This window comes from Pelophylax lessonae, assembly GCF_965119305.1.
Source record: "Pelophylax lessonae genome assembly, chromosome: 1".
In the NCBI taxonomy this organism is placed as follows: domain Eukaryota; kingdom Metazoa; phylum Chordata; class Amphibia; order Anura; family Ranidae; genus Pelophylax; species Pelophylax lessonae.
In genome coordinates, this window is record NC_138768.1 from 600,938,395 (window position 1) to 600,958,692 (window position 20,298).

Below are 20,298 nucleotides of genomic sequence, written 5' to 3' on the forward strand. Positions count from 1 at the left end.
AAGGATAATATGTACATACTACCAAGCAATATTAAAAAATCATAATTATTATCATCCTATTCACAAGAATAGAGATCATAATCTCTATTTAATCCATTAGGGCAGGGGTCTTCAAACTACGGCCCTCCAGTTGTTCAGGAACTACAATTCCCATCAAGCCTAGTCATATCTGTGAATGTCAGAGTTTTACAATGCCTTATGGGATGTGTAGTCCCGCAACAGCTGGAGGGTCGTAGTTTGAGGATCCCTGCATTAGGGTATAAATAATTTAGCGGTTTAATCCATCAAACTTCCCTCCCTTCCTATCTTTTTTATCTTATTTCTATCTTATTATCATCCTATTCACAAGAATAAATAGAGATCATAATCTCTATTTAATCCATAGGGTATAAAGAATTTAGCTGTTTAATCCACCAAACTTCCCTCTGTCTCAGCCTCAAAATTCTCCTTTCCTCCTATCTTTTTTATTTATTCCAAAATCATGAATTGTATTTCAGTATCCTTATGATTATGCTGCATACAATGTTTAGGTACCGGTAACCCGCGGCTGTTTACTCCTAATTGAAGATCGATGTTGTGACATACGCGATCTTTCATTTTTTGTGTGGTTTCACCAACATATATCAGCCCACACGGGCAAATGAATGCATAAACCACATATGATGTTTGGCAAGTGTAAAATCCCTGAATTATGTATTGTTGTTCCATTACTAGGATGTATAAAGACATCATCTTTCCTCATTTGTCCACATTGTATACAGCTAAGACAAGGATATGATCCATTTTTCTTACTACCCAAAAATGTCCTTTTTTCCATAGGTTTCTTTATTTTTTGGTGATCTAAATATACTAATATATCTCTTATTGTCCTGTTCCTTCTGTAGCACCCTCCTAGGTAGTTGCTAGGCAGGGAAAGTGTAGTTGCTCTGTCTGCTTATCAGGGGAGCCTGATTAGTAGTTATGTCTGTTGCATGTGTCCAGGGTGTGATTCATCTGGACTGAGGGCGTGTCCCCACTGTATCCAATAGGGGAGCCTGTTGGACAGTGGAGGAAACCCAGCATGTGACACACAGGCTTTTGTAACTATCCCAGGGGGTTGGCACAAACAGTGGTGCATCCTGGGATACGTTATAAAAGCCAAGGGCACATGTGACAGGGTGTCTTTGGGTGGTAAGCCAGGTCCCAGGAGGAGGGTGACGGCTGTCTCTCCTCCTGTTTGCTGTGGATGGTAGTCATGGGTAGTCGGCCTAGTGGACCAGAAAGTGTGGCTGAAGCCAGAGTTCCAGTGGAAGCTGACTCTGGAGGTGAAGGCAGAGCAACTCTGGAAAAACAGTGTCTGTGAGTACAGGGAAGCTTGCTAAAGGGTCTGCCCAGGAAGGGGACCACTCCAGTGGCTAGAGTCAGCGGACGGGTGTCAGCACACAGGCAGTGAGAGTAAAGGGGGTGCCAAGTTATTAACCCTGAAGAGAGCATTCAAGCGGAAACAGTAATCTTATCTTCACTTCAGTGGCAAGGTGAAGCAGCGGCCTTGCCGCATTCTACAGTCAGTTGTACTCAGAATTGTGCATAGTTACTATTAGTAAGGAGTATCCCACTCAACCTTCTCCTATCCCAGTTCTAAATAAAACACAAAAACCAACATCCCCTGGACTGATCATTGACTGAACTGAGAACTTTTAATGCCGTTTATCTATTATCAGTTGCTAATGGTAACCCAGGGGACCTAAGAAGTGTAATTCTCAGCAGCCCTCTAGGGGGCAGTGCTACACTTCTCTACGCTTTCAATGGTACTTCCTGAAAATATCCTCTCTCAGGGTATGCCCGTTGTAATAAACTCCAATTTGTTTTAATGATTTTAAATATTCTGTAACTATAACTATTGTACTGCAGGGAAAAAGGAAGATGTTTTGATTTCCATCAGAAATAATAATAAATATGTAATTGTGGTCAAGTGGGAGATCTAACCCATATTTTATTGGAATGCCCCACATTCACAGGCTTCTGGAACCAAACATTTAAATTCATAGCGTCATGCATAGGCTTTCTTACACCTCCCAAGCCTGAATTTGCCATTCCCAGTATATGTATTGAGAAATATCCACAGTAATTGGACCACAGTATGTTCCCATTTGGGGGGGTCTGAAGGAAGGGCTAACACCATCCTTTCTACTCTACCTATGAGCAAATGTTCATTGTAAACTTACAGTACATATAATATTTGAGAAGTTATTTATGCATAGTTTTGTTTCTATATCCAGCGGATGTATTATATCTTTGGATAACAGATTTTACATACTTAGTTTGCATGGTTTATATGCTAAACTCGATAAAAAATATTTGAAAAAAAAAAAAATAATACAAAATCTAGATCAAAACATCTTCCTTTTTCCCTGCAGTACAATAGTTATAGTGAGAGAATATTAAAAATGTATTAAAACAAATTGCAATTTATTACAACGGGCATACCCTGAGATAGAATATTTTCAGGAAGTACCATTAGAGGGAACAGGACAATAAGAGATATAGGGCTTTTTTTTAGCTGGAATTTGGTGGAACTCAGTTCCACCACCTCTGGCTCAGGCCCTTTGCTCCCTGCTCACCACCATCACTGGTAAACACAGAAGTCCGGCTTCTGTGTTTGCAAGTGACAGTTTGTCTTCCAACGGCTCCCACAGATCTGATCTCCTAAGTGTCTCCCACTGAGTGCAGGATGGGGACAAGGGGTATGCAGAAGTGAGAGCTGAAGAGGGGTGAAGGCAGGGCCGGACTGGCCATAGGGTAGAGCGGGCATATGCCCGGTGGGCCGACCTCCGGGCGTATGTTATTTTGTGTGTCCCAGGACCCAGTCCCAGACAGTGTCCCTCCCTCCGAGTCCCCTCCCGAGCTGGCCGGCCGGCCGCATTACCGCATGTATGTCACTGTACTGTGTAGTGTCCCCACTCCTAGTCCTAGGCACTAGTGACAGGCTGGCAGCCGCCGGGCTGCGCTCACTGCGGCCAGCTCCGCGGGCGCAGCCATCAAGCGTAGTTCAGCTCAGGACTGGAGGGGGAGGACTGGCTGTGAAGGGGTGGAGCTAGAGGCGACCCCTTCTGCTTGATTCGGGAAGCAGGAACAGTGTGCAGCCGCACCGAAGACACTGACACCCAAGGCCTGCAACTGCAAGGTAAGGAAGAAATGGTACTTCAAAAGACACTCTGCTCTGCTCCATCCCATCCCTCCCACCGCCATCCCTCTGCTCTGCTCTGCTCCATCTCATCCCTCCCACCGCCATCCCTCTGCTCTGCTCTGCTACATCCCATCCCTCCCACCGCCATCCCTCTGCTCTGCTCCATCCCATCCCTCCCACCGCCATCCCTCTGCTCTGCTCCATCCCTCCCACCGCCATCCCTCTGCTCTGCTCCATCCCTCCCACCGCCATCCCTCTGCTCTGCTCCATCCCATCCCTCCCACCGCCATCCCTCTGCTCTGCCCCATCCCATCCCTCCCACCACCATCCCTCTGCTCTGCTCCATCCCATCCCTCCCACCGCCATCCCTCTGCTCTGCCCCATCCCTCCCACCGCCATCCCTCTGCTGTGCTCTGCTCCATCCCATCCCTCTGCTCTGCTCTGCTCCATCCCATCCCTCTCACCGCCATCCCTCTGCTCTGCCCCATCCCATCCCTCCCACCGCCATCCCTCTGCTCTGCTTTATCCCATCCCTCCCACCGCCATCCCTCTGCTCTGCTCCATCCCATCCCTCCCACCGCCATCCCTCTGCTCTGCTCCATCCCATCCCTCCCACCGCCATCCCTCTGCTCTGCTCTATCCCATCCCTCCCACCGCTATCCCTCTGCTCTGCTCTGCTCCATCCCATCCCTCCCACTGCCATCCCTCTGCTCCATCCCATCCCTCCCACCGCCATCCCTCTGCTCTGCTCCATCCCATCCCTCCCACTGCCATCCCTCTGCTCTGCCCCATCCCTCCCACCGCCATCCCTCTGCTCTGCCCCATCCCATCCCTCCCACCGCCATCCCTCTGCTCTGCCTCATCCCATCCCTCCCACCACCATCCCTCTGCTCAGCCTCATCCCATCCCTCCCACCACCATCCCTCTGCTCTGCTTCATCCCATCTCTCCCACCACCATCCCTCTGCTCTGCCTCATCCCATCTCTCCCACCGCCATCCCTCTGCTCTGCCTCATCTCATCTCTCCCACCACCATATCCCTCTGCTCTGCCTCATCCCATCTCTCCAACCGCCATCCCTCTGCTCTGCCTCATCCCATCCCTCCCACTGCCATCCCTCTAGCTGATCCCATCCATCCAACCGCCATCCGTCTGCCTGATCCCATCCCTCTGCCTGATCCCATCCCTCCCACCACCTTCCCTCTGCCTCATCCTATCTCTCCCACTGCCATCCTTCTGCTCTGCCTCATCCCATCCCTCCCACTGCCATCCCTCTTCTCTGCCTCATCCCATCTCTCCCATCGCCATCCCTCTGCCTGATCCCATCCCTCCCACCGCCATCCCTCTGCCTCATCCCATCTCTCCCACTGCTATCCCTCTGCTCTGCCTCATCCCATTTCTCCCACCGCCATCCCTCTGCCTGATCCCATCCCTCCCACCGCCATCCCTCTGCCTGATCCCATCCATCCCACCGCCATCCCTCTGCCTGATCCCATCCCTCCCACTGCCATCCCTCTGCCTGATCCCATCCCTCTGTCTGATCCCATCCATCCCACCCATCCAATATTTTAGATGGCCCTGCCTCTTCTGCGTAGTGCGTAGGTTGCTGGATATTTTGCAGCAGGACCTAGATAGTGGAATGAGTTACAACTCTCTCTGAGTTTGGGTATCAGAGCTAAATGCCTTCTTCATAAAAGAGACCTTCTATGTCTTATTGTCAAACAGACGCATACTGTTCCTCTTTCACCTGAATTGGGAAACTTTTTTCTTGGCCTTTATAGCCATTGACATACAGTTCACCAAACAGTGGGTGAAACTGGATCTAGTACAGAGTCTTAGAGAGCTGCTGAGATTGGATTGCCCTGGGTTACCCGTAGCAACAGTCTTTAGAAACGTATCACTTTAACACTTGGCTCAGACAATGAACAGTCCAGGGGATGTTGTTTTTTTTTTGTGTTTTTATTGGAACTTGGATGGGAGAAGGGATGAGTGGGATACTCCAACTTTGAACTATGCACACTGTAGAGGACAACTATCTGTAGAGTGTGGCAAGGCCACTGCTTCATCTTGCCACTGAAGTGAAGATAGTAAATTGTTGTGTTGTGTTAAACCTTCAGGGTCCTAGCTTGGCATCCCCTTTCTCACTTGCTGTGTGTGCTAGCTCCTGTCCACTGACTCTCACTGGAGTGGTTCCCCTTCCTGGGCAGACCCTCGGCAAGCTTCCTGGTACTCACGGACACTCTGCAGGTTTCTCTGCCTCTTGCTCCACAGTCAGTATCCACTGGACCTCCTGGCTCAGCACCACACTTCTGGTCCACTAGGCCGACCGCCCGTGACCACCTTCCACACCGACAGGAGGAGAGACAGCCGTCACCCTCCTCCTGGGACCTGGCTTCCCGCCCAAAGACACCCGGTCACATGTGCCCTTGGCTTTTATAACATATCCCAGAATGCACAACTGATTGTGCCAACCCACTGGGATAGTTACAAAAGCCTGTGTGTCACTGGCTGTGTTTAATCCACCGTCCAACACGCTTCCCTCTTGGATACAGTGGGGGTACTCCCTCAGTCCAGATAAATTACACCCTGGACACATGCAACAGGCCTAACTACTGATCAGGCTCCCCTGATAAGCAGATGGAGCAGACTATGTTTTTCCTAGCACCTATCTAGGAGGGTGCTACAGACATAAAGATGATCTTTTCATTAAGACAGCCGTTTGGAGCACATGCAACATATTACAGCCTTGACATCAAACCAGGTTTTGAAGAATCTAAAGGGTTAGCAGTTCTATTGACTGCATTATCTAAATATAGTATTATTTTGCATCATATGATGCATATTTGCTTTCACATATCCCCCCCCCCCCCTTCTTTTTCTAAGCCATTGCTAGCACATTTCATAACATGTCAACATGAGGAGATCAAGGAATATAGAACTGTTGACTCCCATTGTTGTACCTCCCATAATCCTTCTCATGTCAGCCAGTCCCTACCAGAATTGTTGTCATAAATCTAGTTATTGGAACAGTGAGTGTGGGGCCAACCTCAATGTATTCTTGTGTAAGGTCAGATGTGGATAGCAGATGCAGAGATAAGCAGTTGTGCAAGAAGGCTCTGTACTATGTATGCAGTGCACCCCTGAACTTTGCACTATGTGCCAAACGCACCCCCAAACTCTGCACTCTATTTGTAACCCCCCGAACTGTGCACTCTGTACGTAATGCACTCCTGGTATTTATTGCCTCTTCAAAACCCTCCCACTGTTAGTGAAATTTTACTACGCCCATTATTTGATGCAGTTAGGAGTGTGTGTGTGTGTGTGTGTGTGTGTGTGTGTGTGTGTGTGTGTGTGTGTGTGTGTGTGTGTGTGTGTGTGTGTGTGTGTGTGTGTGTGTGTGTGTGTGTGTGTGTGTGTGTGTGTGTGTGTGTGTGTGTGTGTGTGTGTGTGTGTGTGTGTGTGTGTGTGTGTGTGTGTGTGTGTGTGTGTGTGTGTGTGTGTGTGTGTGTGTGTGTGTGTGTGTGTGTGTGTGTGTGTGTGTGTGTGTGTGTGTGTGTGTGTGTGTGTGTGTGTGTGTGTGTGTGTGTGTGTGTGTGTGTGTGTGTGTGTGTGTGTGTGTGTGTGTGTGTGTGTGTGTGTGTGTGTGTGTGTGTGTGTGTGTGTGTGTGTGTGTGTGTGTGTGTGTGTGTGTGTGTGTGTGTGTGTGTGTGTGTGTGTGTGTGTGTGTGTGTGTGTGTGTGTGTGTGTGTGTGTGTGTGTGTGTGTGTGTGTGTGTGTGTGTGTGTGTGTGTGTGTGTGTGTGTGTGTGTGTGTGTGTGTGTGTGTGTGTGTGTGTGTGTGTGTGTGTGTGTGTGTGTGTGTGTGTGTGTGTGTGTGTGTGTGTGTGTGTGTGTGTGTGTGTGTGTGTGTGTGTGTGTGTGTGTGTGTGTGTGTGTGTGTGTGTGTGTGTGTGTGTGTGTGTGTGTGTGTGTGTGTGTGTGTGTGTGTGTGTGTGTGTGTGTGTGTGTGTGTGTGTGTGTGTGTGTGTGTGTGTGTGTGTGTGTGTGTGTGTGTGTGTGTGTGTGTGTGTGTGTGTGTGTGTGTGTGTGTGTGTTCGTGATTGAGTTCCTGAGTTCCTGAGTTCCTGTGCCTGTCTACTGAGAAAAAAGCCCTGTATTAGTACCTTCAGATCTTTAAAAAATAAGGAGGTCTAAGGAAAAAATGACATTTTTGGGTAGTAAGAGAAATGGATCATATCCTTGTCTTAGCTGTATACAATGTGGACAAATGAGGAAAGGTGATGTCTTTATACATCCTAGTAATGGAACAACAATACATAATTCGGGGATTTTACACTTGTCAAACATCATATGTGGTTTATGCATTAATTTGCCCGTGTGGGCTGATATATGTTGGTGAAACCACACAAAAAATGAAAGATCGTATGTCACAACATCGAACTTCAATTAGGGGTAAACAGCCAGGGTTACCAGTACCTAAACATTGTATGCAGCATAATCATAAGGATACTGAAATACAATTCATGATTTTGGAAGAAATAAAAAAAGATAGGAAGGGAGGGAAGTTTGATGGATTAAACCGCTAAATTATTTATACCCTAAAGCAGGGATCCTCAAACTACGACCCTCCAGCTGTTGCGGGACTACACATCCCATAAAGCATTGTAAAACTCTGACATTCACAGATATGACTAGGCTTGATGGGAATTGTAGTTCCTGAACAACTGGAGGGCCGTAGTTTGAAGACCCCTGCCCTAATGGATTAAATAGAGATTATGATCTCTATTCTTGTGAATAGGATGATAATAATTATGATTTTTGAATATTGCTTGGTAGTATGTACATATTATCCTTTGGTATATGAGGAGTTTAGGGAGAGATCTTGAATAGATTAGGTAAACAGTTGGAAATTGGTAATTTTGTGATTAGTCTGCTATTGCCGAAATTCACGTGTGGGCTGGGCACTCTTGACTTTGGGGTGCCCAATCTACACATCTAATGAAAATAATATGAAACAATGATGTGGTTTTGATATAGAAGACTAGTAATACATGATTGCAGTTAGCTATGGGGGGTATTAAGTGGAGGTGTTGAAATTTGTCGATCGTTTTGAGGTTGTTGGAAAATAATGGGTTAAAGTGGATTCGATTAGAAATTGTGATTAACCACTTCCCGGCCACCCGCCGCCTTTTTACTGCGGCAGGGTGGCTCTCCTGCGCAAACCGACGTAGACCTATGTGGGTCGCGCGCGGGAAGAGGGGGGCGAGCGCTCAGTGGGGAAGCCAATGCACAGGTCAGGCGGCTCCAATTGCAGCCTGACACCCACGATTGCTCCCCGCTGAGAGAGAAGGACGATCGGCTGTTGTAAACACAGCGGACCGTTCTTCTCCCGAAAATGATCACAGAGCTCATGTGATCCTTCTATATAGGATCACATGTCTCTATGGTCATTTCACAAGCCACACCCCCCCACCCCCAAAGTTAGAATCACTCCCTTATATAGATGTTTTGGTGCCTCAGGCCAAAGGGCGTGGTATTTTTTAGACAAGAAAAATATATAACGTGGTAATAAAATTATAACAGTTTATTGAAGAGTGAAGTCTTTTTTACAGTGCATGTATAAACATTTGTGCAGGGTTTAGGGGCCCTGTAGTGAAGAGGTGATGAGAGGTTAGAAGTTTGTGACATTGGTGATATGGTGACTTAGAATATATTTCTCTGTATTCCGTGCTTGATCTCAAGTATTGGATTTGAACAGGGAAGGCATCTGTAATATCCAACGCGTTTCGGCTGTTAAGCCTTTTTCAAGGATATCACCATATCTGAAATTACATTATAGGGTTATTTAGAATCATCCGCTTAGTCAATCATTTCCATGGGGGGGGGGGGTGATTATAAAGCTTACATCATGTTTTTTTGCCTTATCCATATCTGAAGATTTTTCTCCTAGTGTCCTTAAATCGCAACGAGAGCCAGAAATTGCTGCTTCTAGAGATAACGTGTGGTGGTTAGTAGGTATTAAGATAATTGATAAAATACTTGTTATTAGCGTCTTTACTCACATATGGTATGGGCAAGATGTTGTAGTTGTGCTGAATTATTTCCTGCAGCTTGCAGTGCTTACAGATAGAGCCGTCACATGAAGTGTTTGCAGAGTGCTGCAGCCCTGCAGGATGAGTCCTGCAAATAGCAGTTCTCTGGTAAAGACTGTTTATAGTGAATGAGATATATATATTATTACTGACAAATTGGTAAATCAGGGCAAAGTTTGCTGAATAAAAATATTTATTTTCAATAGTAATGGTTCTTCAATGAAGGTGCTAGTTAGATGTTTCAAAAAAACTCACTGTTAGATGTTCCAGGCAGCGCTTCCGCAGGGTGCTTCTCCTTCCCTCTCCTGGAGGGAACTGGCACTCTGCAGCATTCCCCGGCTATTTATAGAGGTCTGCGCATGCGCAGTACTGCGCCGTGGGATCCTACGTGCAGTGTCCGTCACGCGGTCACCATCTTAGTGCGCATGCGCCGGCAGACGCTGTGCGCGTACCTGTGGAGGCAGCGGCTGCTGCTGCTTCGACAATATGCCGCCGACACAACTAGTGGAGCTTGATTTCTGAGGGAATCAGGAGGGAGAGATGTCACGGGCCCCTCTAAAACTCCAGAATGCCTCAGACTATTGTTTCTGAGGCTGGGTGTGCCGGGTGCGATCATGGAGGGACACATAAGTGGAGAAATGATATCTTCATTCAATGGATGGCTTACAATTACTTATATAATCATAGATCATAAGATTTGATTGGAAGATACAAGCATATAGATATAAATATATATGTATATTTTAAAATTAGACAGCAGTTAAATCACTCCCTTAGGCTCACATTTAACCCATTGATCACCCATAGGGTTAACCGCTTCCCTGCCAGTGTTATTATTACTGTAACAGTGCATTAATGTCACTGGCACCTCCAAAAATGTCAGTTAGGGGTCCGATCTATTCGCCACAATGTTGCAGTCCCGCAAAAAATCATAGATCGCCACCATTTCTAGTAAAAAAAAACAATAAAAAATACGTAAATCTTTCCCATAGTTAGTAGACGCAATAACTTTTGTGCAAACCAATCGAATACGCTTATTGCTATTTTTTACCAAAAATATGTAGCAGCAAACAAATTGGTCTAAAATGTTAAAAAATTTAGATTTTTTTTGAGAATGTCATATAGCAGAATGTGAAAAATATTGTTTTTTTTTTTTTCAAAATCGTCGCTCTTTTTTAGTTTATAGCACAAAAAATAAAAATTGCACAGGTGATCAAGTACCACCAAAAGAAAGGTCTATTTGTAGGAAAAAAAGGACATCAGTTTTATTTGGGTACAGCGTCGCACAACCACGCAATTGTCCATTAAATAACAGTGCCGAATCGCAAAATATGGCCTGGTCATTGAGGGAGCAAATCCTCCGGTCATAACGTGGTTAAGGAGCTACACCTGTGTAGTGTGAGGCTGGACTGGACTGAGGGAATAGAGATAAAAGATTGTACTGAGGATTAATGCTACACATGCAGCTTGATGAAGGACATATGCATGTCCGAAACTGTGCAGTCGCTTGTAAATGTATTTTTACTTACATGCATGAAGATCAGAAGTAAAAGATATTTGCAACAACAATTGGATTGCATCTTCTATTATGTGTGTATATATATATATATGTATGTATGTACAGTATGGGTGAGTGTACAGTATATGTTTCAATCTTGTTTTTAAAGGAGCAGTGATTTGACGCAGTTGGTGCTGTGCGCACACAAGTATGCACCATGTCATTAGCTAGCCCTGGTCACAGAGCATTTGCAGATTTGCATGCAATATTGCTAGCAGCAGGAGTGTGCATCTTTGGTCTTGCACACTGATTGGCAGCTCACTGCAAGTTCTTGCTCACTACTTGTAATTTGGAACTTTGTCAATCATGTGACTACCAATCATGGTGGTCACATGGCTGGTCACATGCCCATAAGCCCCGCTACCCTGAAGAGAAAATCCTAAGCTGGCCCCCTCATCCCCTTAAAGCCCAAACACATGAATTACACAGGTTCTGAGGCAAAGGTATTGCAGATAAGGCATCAAGTGAGTTTCAATAACGATTTAATTCGCCACGGAACCTGTGTAATTATTGTGTATGGTTTTAAAGGGATGAGGTGCCAAACCTAGCAAACCCCTAAAGTGCCAGTGGGTTAAGGATGTTTAAGGTGAACCAAGAAAAGCAAACATTTCAAATAAATATAGTGCCTGGGGCTTTGCCTTAGTTGGCTTGTAAAGTGGTGTATCTGTACTAGGGAGAGACCGATTATTGGCAAGGCTGATATATCTGGGGCCGATATTCACTTTTCCCGATATATCAGTATCGGCCCCGAAACTGGCCGATATTGCCAATATTTTTGTGACATCATTCTGTCTTCTTAGGCCGCCTCCCTCGCCTTGGACAGCCTCGTCTGGAGTCGGGACTAGTCTCGCTGGAGTGTATCACAGCCATACACCCACCCACAGCAGCCCGGTGCCAGCCAGCCACCCACATCCACAGGCCCTGTACCAGCCAGCCACAGGCATAGTACCAGCGAGCCAGCCACCCACCCACAGGCCCTGTACTAGACAGCCACCTACAGCCCCTGTGCCAGCCACCCACCCACCACAGGGTGCCAGCCAGCCAGCCACCCACCACAGGGTGCCAAACAGCCAGCCACCTACCACAGGGTGCCAGACAGCCAGCCACCCACAGACAGGGTGCCATACAGCCAGCCACCCACAGGCCCTGTACCAGCCAGCCACAGGCACTGTACCAGCCAGCCACCCACAGGCCCTGTGTGAGCCACCCATCCACCATAGGGTGCCAGCCAGCCACCCACCACAGGATACCAGCCAGCCAGCCATCCACCACAGGATGGAATTCAACAAAGGACCTTGCGCTTCTGGATAAAAAAGAAAATACTAAATGTGTTACAGGTGTATAAATGGGGAATTCAACAAAGGACCTCACGCTTATGGATAAAAAAGAAAATACCAAATTTGTTACAGGTGTATAAACTATTGATGACGCCTTGTGGGAGGGTGAAATGCGTCTAGCCTGAAACCAAGCATACAACGTCACATCTGGCCGGTGGAACGCACGCCGAGATACATAGGAACCACCGAGCCGCACGTAGGAGAACAGCTATATTTTATATGTAAGTGGACATTTATTTAATAAAGATTCTTTTAAACGTACTTTCACCATGGAGAATCCTCTCTTTATTTTGGACACGGAGAATGAAAGCCCAGCTTATACCAGGGTGTAATTATCTGGCATATCCTTCCCTGCCAAGACGATTATTGGAGCAACAGTTAACAACACAGGCTTACTTTAAAGTCTTTCCGGTGAGCAGTGGCGTAGCGTGGGGGGGGGGGGGTGCTGGGGGGGCCAGCCGCACCAGGTGCAAAATCTGGGGGGAGGGGGCGCATCCCGCGGCCACGCCAGTGTCACTTAAACTTTAGTACGAGTCATAACAAAAAAATGTCCCCGGCCCGACGCGCTCCTAAGGCGCCTTAGATGTAAATATATCACCGCGCATGATGCCGCCGCCATTCGGGTACACGTTCGGTTATTCCCAGGAATAGCCGAACGTATACCAGCTTTCCCCAGCGGCAGCGGTGCATGCGCAATGCCATTTTTAAATCTAAGGCACCTCAGGAACAGGTAAGGGAGACTCCTCCACAGCTGCACTACCTGCCATTATGCGGGGCTGCGGGCAAACTACAAGAGAAGCAGTGCTGCATCTCCTGTAGTATGCCCGCAGCCCTGCATTCTCTTGTACCATTACCATGCCCACAGCCCTGCATTCTTCTTTACCATTACCATGCCCACAGCCCTGCATTCTGCATTCTCCTGTACCATTACAATGCCCACAGCCCTGTATTCTCCTGTACCATGAACGCAGCCCTGCATTCTCCTGTACCATGAACGCAGCCCTGCATTCTCCTGTACCATGAACGCAGCCCTGCATTCTCCTGCACCATGCCCACAGCCCTGCATTCTCCTGTACCAGTACCATTACCATGCCCACAGCCCTGCATTCTCCTGTACCATTACCATTACCACAGCCCTGCATTCTCCTGTACCATGCCCACAGCCCTGCATTCTTCTGTACCATGCCCACAGCCCTGCATTCTCCTGTACCATTACCATGCCCACAGCCCTGCATTTTCCTGTACCATGCCCACAGCCCTGCATTCTCCTGTACCATTACCATGCCTACAGCCCTGCATTCTCCTGTACCATGCCCACAGCCCTGCATTCTCCTGTACCATGCCCACAGCCCTGCATTCTCCTGTACCATGCCCGCAGCCCTGCAATCTCCTGTACCATGCCCGCAGCCCTGCTTTCTCCTGTACCATGCCCGCAGCCCCTGTTTTGGGTCTCGTGGTGGTCCAGTTGGGTCCAGTAGCTGCTGCATTTCCCACCCTAGGCTTATACTCGAGTCAATCATTTTTCAATTTTTTTGTGGTAAAATTAGGGGCATCGTCTTATATTCGGGTCGGCTTATACTCGAGTATATGCGGTATATTGCACTGCTATCTTCCAGCGCTCTACCCGCGCTCCAGCTGCAATCTCCTGGCTCAGCGATGGCCGACAGGCGCCCTGTGATTGGACAGACATGGCGGGGCTGGCCTGTGCCTGTCGGACTGTCCAGTGGCGTAGTGTGGGTGGGGCATGCGTAAACATGAGCTTCGCCTCGCGTCTTCTCTGACCTCAGCTCAGCACTTCCCTTCAGCCACCCGCTCCAGATCATTGTGGCAGGCAGCCAGCAGCACGGCAGAGTGAAGGCAACAGTGTCAGTGTAGATGTCAGTGTAGGGGGGGTCAGTGTAGGTGTCAGTGTAGGGGCAGTCAGTGTAGGGGGGTCAGTGTAGGTGTCAGTGTGGGGGGGGGGGTCAGTGTAGGGGGGTCAGTGTAGGGGGGTCAGTGTAGGTGTCAGTGTGGGGGAGGTCGGTGTAAGGGGGTCAATGTGGGGAGTCAGTGTAGAGGGGTCAGTGTAAGTGTCAGTGTAGGGGGAGTCAGTGTAGGGGGGTCAGTGTAAGGGGGCCAGTCTAGGGGTCAGTGAAGGTGTCAGTGAAGGGGGGTCAGTGAAGGAGGGGCAGGGAAGAAGGGTCAGTGAAGGGGGGCCAGTGTATGTGTCACTGTAGGGGGGTCAGTGAAGGGGTCAGTGTAGGTGTCAGTGAAGGGGTCAGTGTAGGTGGGGTCAGTGTAGGTGTCAGTGAATGGGGTTCAGTGTAGAGGGTTCAGTCTAGGGGGGTCAGTGAAGGAGGGGCAGGGAAGATGGGTCAGTGAAGGGGGGCCAGTGTAGGTGTCACTGTAGGGGGGTCAGTGTAGGTGTCAGTGTAGGGGTCAGTGTAGGTGTCAGTGTAGGGGGTCAGTGTAGGGGTCAATGAAGGGGTCAGTGTAGTGGGGGGTCAGTGTAGGGGTGTAAGTGTAGGGGTCAGTGAAGGTGTCAGGTAGGTCAGTGTAGTGATCAGGTCGGTTAGTGCAGGAATCAGGTAGGTCAGTGTAGTGGTCAGGTAGGTCTGTGTAGTGGTCAGGTAGGTGTCAGTATAGTAATCAGGTAGGTTAGTGTAGGAATCAGGTAGGTCTCTGTAGTGGTCAGATAGGTCTCTGTAGGTGTCAGTATAGTGATCAGGTAGGTTAGTGCAGGAAACAGGTAAGTCAGTGTAGTGGTCAGTGTATTGGTCAGGTAGGTCTGTGTAGTAGTCAGGTAGGTCTGTGTAGTGGTCAGGTAGGTTTGTGTAGTGGTCAGGTAGGTTTGTGTAATTATCAGTATAGTAATTAGGTAGGTCAGTGTAGTAATCAGGTTGGTCATTGTAGTGGTAGGTGTAGTGGTCAGGAAGGTCTGTGTAGTGGTGAGGTAGGTGTAGGTGTCAGTAAAGTAATCAGGTAGGTCAGTGAAGGAATCAGGTAGGTCTCTGTAGTGGTCAGATAGGTGTCTGTAGATGTAAGTATAGTGATCAGGTAGGTTAGTGCAGGAAATAAGTAGGTCTGTGTAGTGGTCAGTGTAATTGTCAGGTAGGTTTGCGTATTGGTCAGGTAGGTCTGTGTAGTGGTCAGGTAGGTCAGTGTAGGTGTCAGTATAGAAATTAGGTAGGTCAGTGTAGTGATCAGGTTGGTTAGTGCAGGAATAAGGTAGGTCAGTGTAGGAATAAGATAGGTCAGTGTAGGTGTCTGTGTAGTGGTCAGGTAGGTTTGTGTAGTGGTCAGGTAGGTCTGTGTAGGTGTCAGTATAGTAATCAGGTAGGTCAGTGTAGGAATAAGGTAGGACTGTGTAGTGGTCAGTGTAGGTGTCAGTGTAGTGGTCTGGTAGACTTGTGTAGGGGGCGCAAAATACTTACCTTGCCCCGGGCGCTGACAACCCACGGTACGCCACTGCCGGTGAGTAGGGACACCACAGGGGAGCACTTCCCAAGCACGTTTGAAGCACTTTTAGGACTGGATTAATGTCACTGGAGCACTAAGAGCACTTTATGAACATTATTGATGTGTGCAATATATTGATTGATATTTATGGACATTGTTTACAGGCACTATTTCACTATTCCACTGAGTCACCTCATTGCACTTCATTTGCACTGTAGCTGTAGCACTTATATTGTATAACAGCTTTTGTCATATTTGTGAGTCTTATTAGCAGCGCTGACACATTTTGTTTCATCCACCACAGGGTGCCAGCCAGCCATCCACCACAGGGTGCCAGCCAGCCAACCACCCACCACAGGGTGCCAGCCAGCCAGCCACCCACCACAGGGTGCCAGCCAGCCTGCCACCCACTACAGGCTGCCAGCCAGCCACCCACAACAGGGTGCCCGAAAGCCGGCCATTAAGCATTAAACAAAAATTAACATGTTCAGTACCAGATTTGTGTCAAAAATTGTCTTTATTTTTCAAAACTTTAAATATACAAAATATTGGCCCATATTAGCCGATGCCGATACGTTGTGACCAAAATATCAGTATCGGTATTGGCCCTTAAAAAAACATATCGGTCTATGCCTAATCTGTACTGTATCTAGACCATGCGTTCTCCCAAATCACATATGGAAAGATTGTGCCAATTTTGAAAAGTGTCTTTTTTGTGCCAATTGCAACCTATAAAAAAATTTATTTCTCACCCCCCTCACCAATGAATACGGTGACCTTTGGTGCTTGTATGGCTTTTTAGGGAAACAATATGCAAAAAGGTATCAAATATCCATGTCATGTGGGGCCCCCACCAAATCCATAGTAGACCTGCTATCACTAACCCTGGGCCTCTTCCACAGAACCCAGGCCAGTGGTTCTGGAGACTCTATGGCCAGGAGGCTTATTGATGTCTGCATGCCTCCTTTGACAAGTCTTCCCCCAGATGCTAGCCCCTCACTCCCATAAATGAGTATAGGTTCTATTGAGCACAAAATATTTTTAACATAAAACTAAGGTAATTACACAATCAGTTTTGGCAAAGTCCTTTGTTTAAGTTACAATAGGAGACATCACTTTCCACCATTGAGATCCATTGTCAATTAGGAGGCCTGTCGCCCCACCAGCCCAAAACAAAAAAGCACTGGTTGGTAATGTGACAAGGAGGCGGGCCACCAAGTGACATCGCCATTTGGCCCCGCAACTCACCTACTTAACGAATGCCAGACAGAGGAGCAGCACATTGATGATTAGCCTTTGCTGCTGTCGGAGCTTATGTTTTGGGTCTCCTTTTTTCTGTGCTGGCGGTCATTGTGATTGACTATGGGATTCACATTTGTGGAAAGTGTTTTTGTGTTTTGGAAAATTGCTTCATAGAAATTTCTTTGCTCAAATGTGGGTTTGTCTTTGGCTTTTGGGCCAACTTTTTGGAGGGGAGTTAGTAGGGCCACAATGTAGCCCATTCTCATTCACATGGGGGGTGGGTGGGGGCAGAATATGGGTGGCACCTTTTAAAGGGGGATTTACAATCCTGAAAAAAACCCTACCCTCAGCCCCCCCCCCAAAAAACTGCCCAGGGTTGTGTGGAATAGGCCCTTGTCCCCATCAACATGGGGACAAGATACTTTGAGGTGGGTGTTCAGTCCCCTTTCCACGATGCAACCCCCATGTTTTTTTGTAATTTAAAGCATTTTATTAAGTTTTTTTTCTTTAAGGATACAGTACATATCATCTTTCAGATGTCTCTTAAAACAGGAAAATTCCACATTCAATACAAAATTTACATAAAAAATAATAAAAAGAGAGGGGAAAAAAAAAAGAGGAAGAGGATATCTTATCCCTTCCTCTTTCTTTTAAATTCCTGGTCAAATCAAGATCGTGAAAAGTGCACACAACAAATATAAAACAAACCATATGAAGTAAACACACAAACTCCAAACTTTTAATACTATGTGTCATACGTGGCATTATATAGTGAAATCATTTAGTGGGTGACTTTAAGTCCATTATATATGTGAAAAAAAAAAAAAAATAGGAAGAAATTTTTCCTGTTTTTTTTTTTTTTTTTTAAGGGCATCTGAACCAGATAGAGCTGTTGTTATCAGGACGATCACAGTGTTCCATTTAACTAAGTGAAGAAAAAAAAAAAGAAAATATAACAGATTTTATGTGTCGTCCTTCTACCTCTCCATACGTATCACATTTGTCTCCCCCGAGGGGACTCCACCCGCGGACCGATACAAAAAAGGTAGAAAAAGGGAAAAAGAAAAAAGAGGGAAAAAAAAAAACTCCAGCCGAGTCAGGGGCATCTAGAGACCCACTCCCTATACACCTCGGAGGGGTATCCCTAGAATTAGAGATTTTGCTGTATATATTCATCAGAGCTTATAAATTGTGACCATGGTGACCAACATAGCCGAGTTTGCTCCTCAGAATTGTTTAATTCCGCGGTTAAGAGCCCACATTTGTCGCGTAGGAGGACACGTCTGTCTCCACATTGCTGGAATGCAAGCTTTCACGGCATTAAGTAAGTGGGCTATCAAGGATTTCCTATATTTCCTAATTGATCCCCTCGTAAGATGAAGTAGGCACAGTGCTGGATCCTCGCCCACTTCTACCGAGGTAAGTTCCTTAACCACCAGAGCGACCTCCCTCCAAAAATCCCTCAAAGAGGGACAGGTCCAAAAAATATGTATCATTGTACCTCCCTTAGCACCACATCTCCAACAACAGTCTGGAATCGACCCATCCATTCTATGTAAGAGTGCAGGGACTCTGTACCAGCGTGTGAGAATTTTGTAGCTAGTTTCCTGGTATCTACTGGCCAGAGAAGCCCCATGTACTGTTGATAAGATTTTTTTAATTTGTGTGGGAGTGAAGGAGACTTTAAGATCATATTCCCATTGTCGTATATACGACAAAGGTTGTTCCTTCGCTGTTTCTCCCAGCATTGCATAGAAAAAAGATGCATGTGGAATAGGTGATCCCCCCTTGCATAATGTCTCAAATGGGGACAATGCTCGCGGGGTATAGCCCTGACTTTGTAGATGAAGAAGGAAGTGTCGAATTTGCAAGATACTTAAAGGATCCAGATTCAAGTCTGGCCATGCTTTAATCTCCGAATGGGATGGCGGATTTTTCTCTGTCCGAACATCTATGATGCGCACCCTCCCCACCTGGACCAAAGCAATCACCCTGTCGTTCATGCATTCTGGAAGAAATTCAGGGTTACCCAAAATTGGTGTCATAGGAGATATCAACGGTGCTACCTTCGGGTGGCTTTGTACCTTGCGGGATTCACGTAATGTAGGCCCAATTGTCGGATGCGAATAGAGTATATCATTCACCAGGAGTGGTGTCCAGGGGGCCAAGGGGACAGGTCGACCAGCCATCCCATTCTCTAGAGATACCCATTGTTTTGTAGTGGAGTTGCAGTGCCAATCGCCAATCCAGTATTCGCATAAGATGTAAAGCCCTATAGTATTGAAGAAGGTCTGGTAGGCCAATCCCCCCCCCCCCTATCTTAAGGGAGAGTAAGGGTCCGCAGCCCAATCCGAGGGGATTTAGTGGCCCACACGAAAGATCGAAACAGTGATTGTATTTGGGAAAAAAACAACCCAGGGACTGATATTGGGAGCGCTTGCATAACATATAATATGCGTGGTAATTTGTTCATTTTGAGTGCACTGCATCGGCCAAACCAAGTCAGTGCTAGTGTTTGCCAACTTTGAATATTCGAACGAATAGTCCCCAGGAGGGGCAGAAAATTTGCGGAGTAAAGATTCCTAGGATCCGCCGTGATATTCGCCCCAAGATACTTTATCGAACTGGTGGACCAATGAAAGGAAAAGGTTGTACGTAAAGATCTCCAAGTGTCCAGGGGGAAAGAAACATCCAAGGCCGCAGATTTAGATAGATTTATCTTATAGTAAGATATATTGCAATATATCTGAAGTGCTTCCAATATGTGCGGCAGAGATTTAATAGGATTCGTCACTAAAAAAATCAGATCATCGGCAAACGCTGCTACCTTGTGATGTTCACCCACCACCTGGACACCTGTGATATTTCCATCCTTGCGTATTGTACACAAGAATGGTTCTAGGGTTAAAATGAAAATCAGGGGGGATAGTGGACAACCTTGTCGCATACCATTGTTGATTTCAAAGAAATCAGATCTCCACCCATTGACCCGCACTGCCGCCGTGGGTGATGTATATAGGGCCATAATACAGGCCAACATCCAAGGCAAGGTCCTAGGCCAATATACGACAGGGTGGCCTGGATAAAATCCCAGGCCACCCTGTCAAAGGCCTTTTCGGCATCTGTAGAGAGTAACATCATGGGGGTTTGCGATGATCGAACACTATATATCAGATCCACCACTCGGGTCGAGTTATCCCTCGCCTCCCTGGTTGGAACAAAACCGACCTGATCCCAATGTACCAATTGTGGGATATATGGTATTAATCGGTTTGCCAACACCTTGGCAAACAATTTAAAGTCGGCATTAAGCAGGGAGATCGGGCGATAACTCCCACACAGTGACGGATCCTTTCCCTCCTTATGTATGAGAGTTATGTAAGCCCTCAGAGAATCTAAGGGCATACATCCTCCTTCTCCAATCGAGTTGAAATATAATAATAGAGGGGTCTTCAAATGTTGTATGAA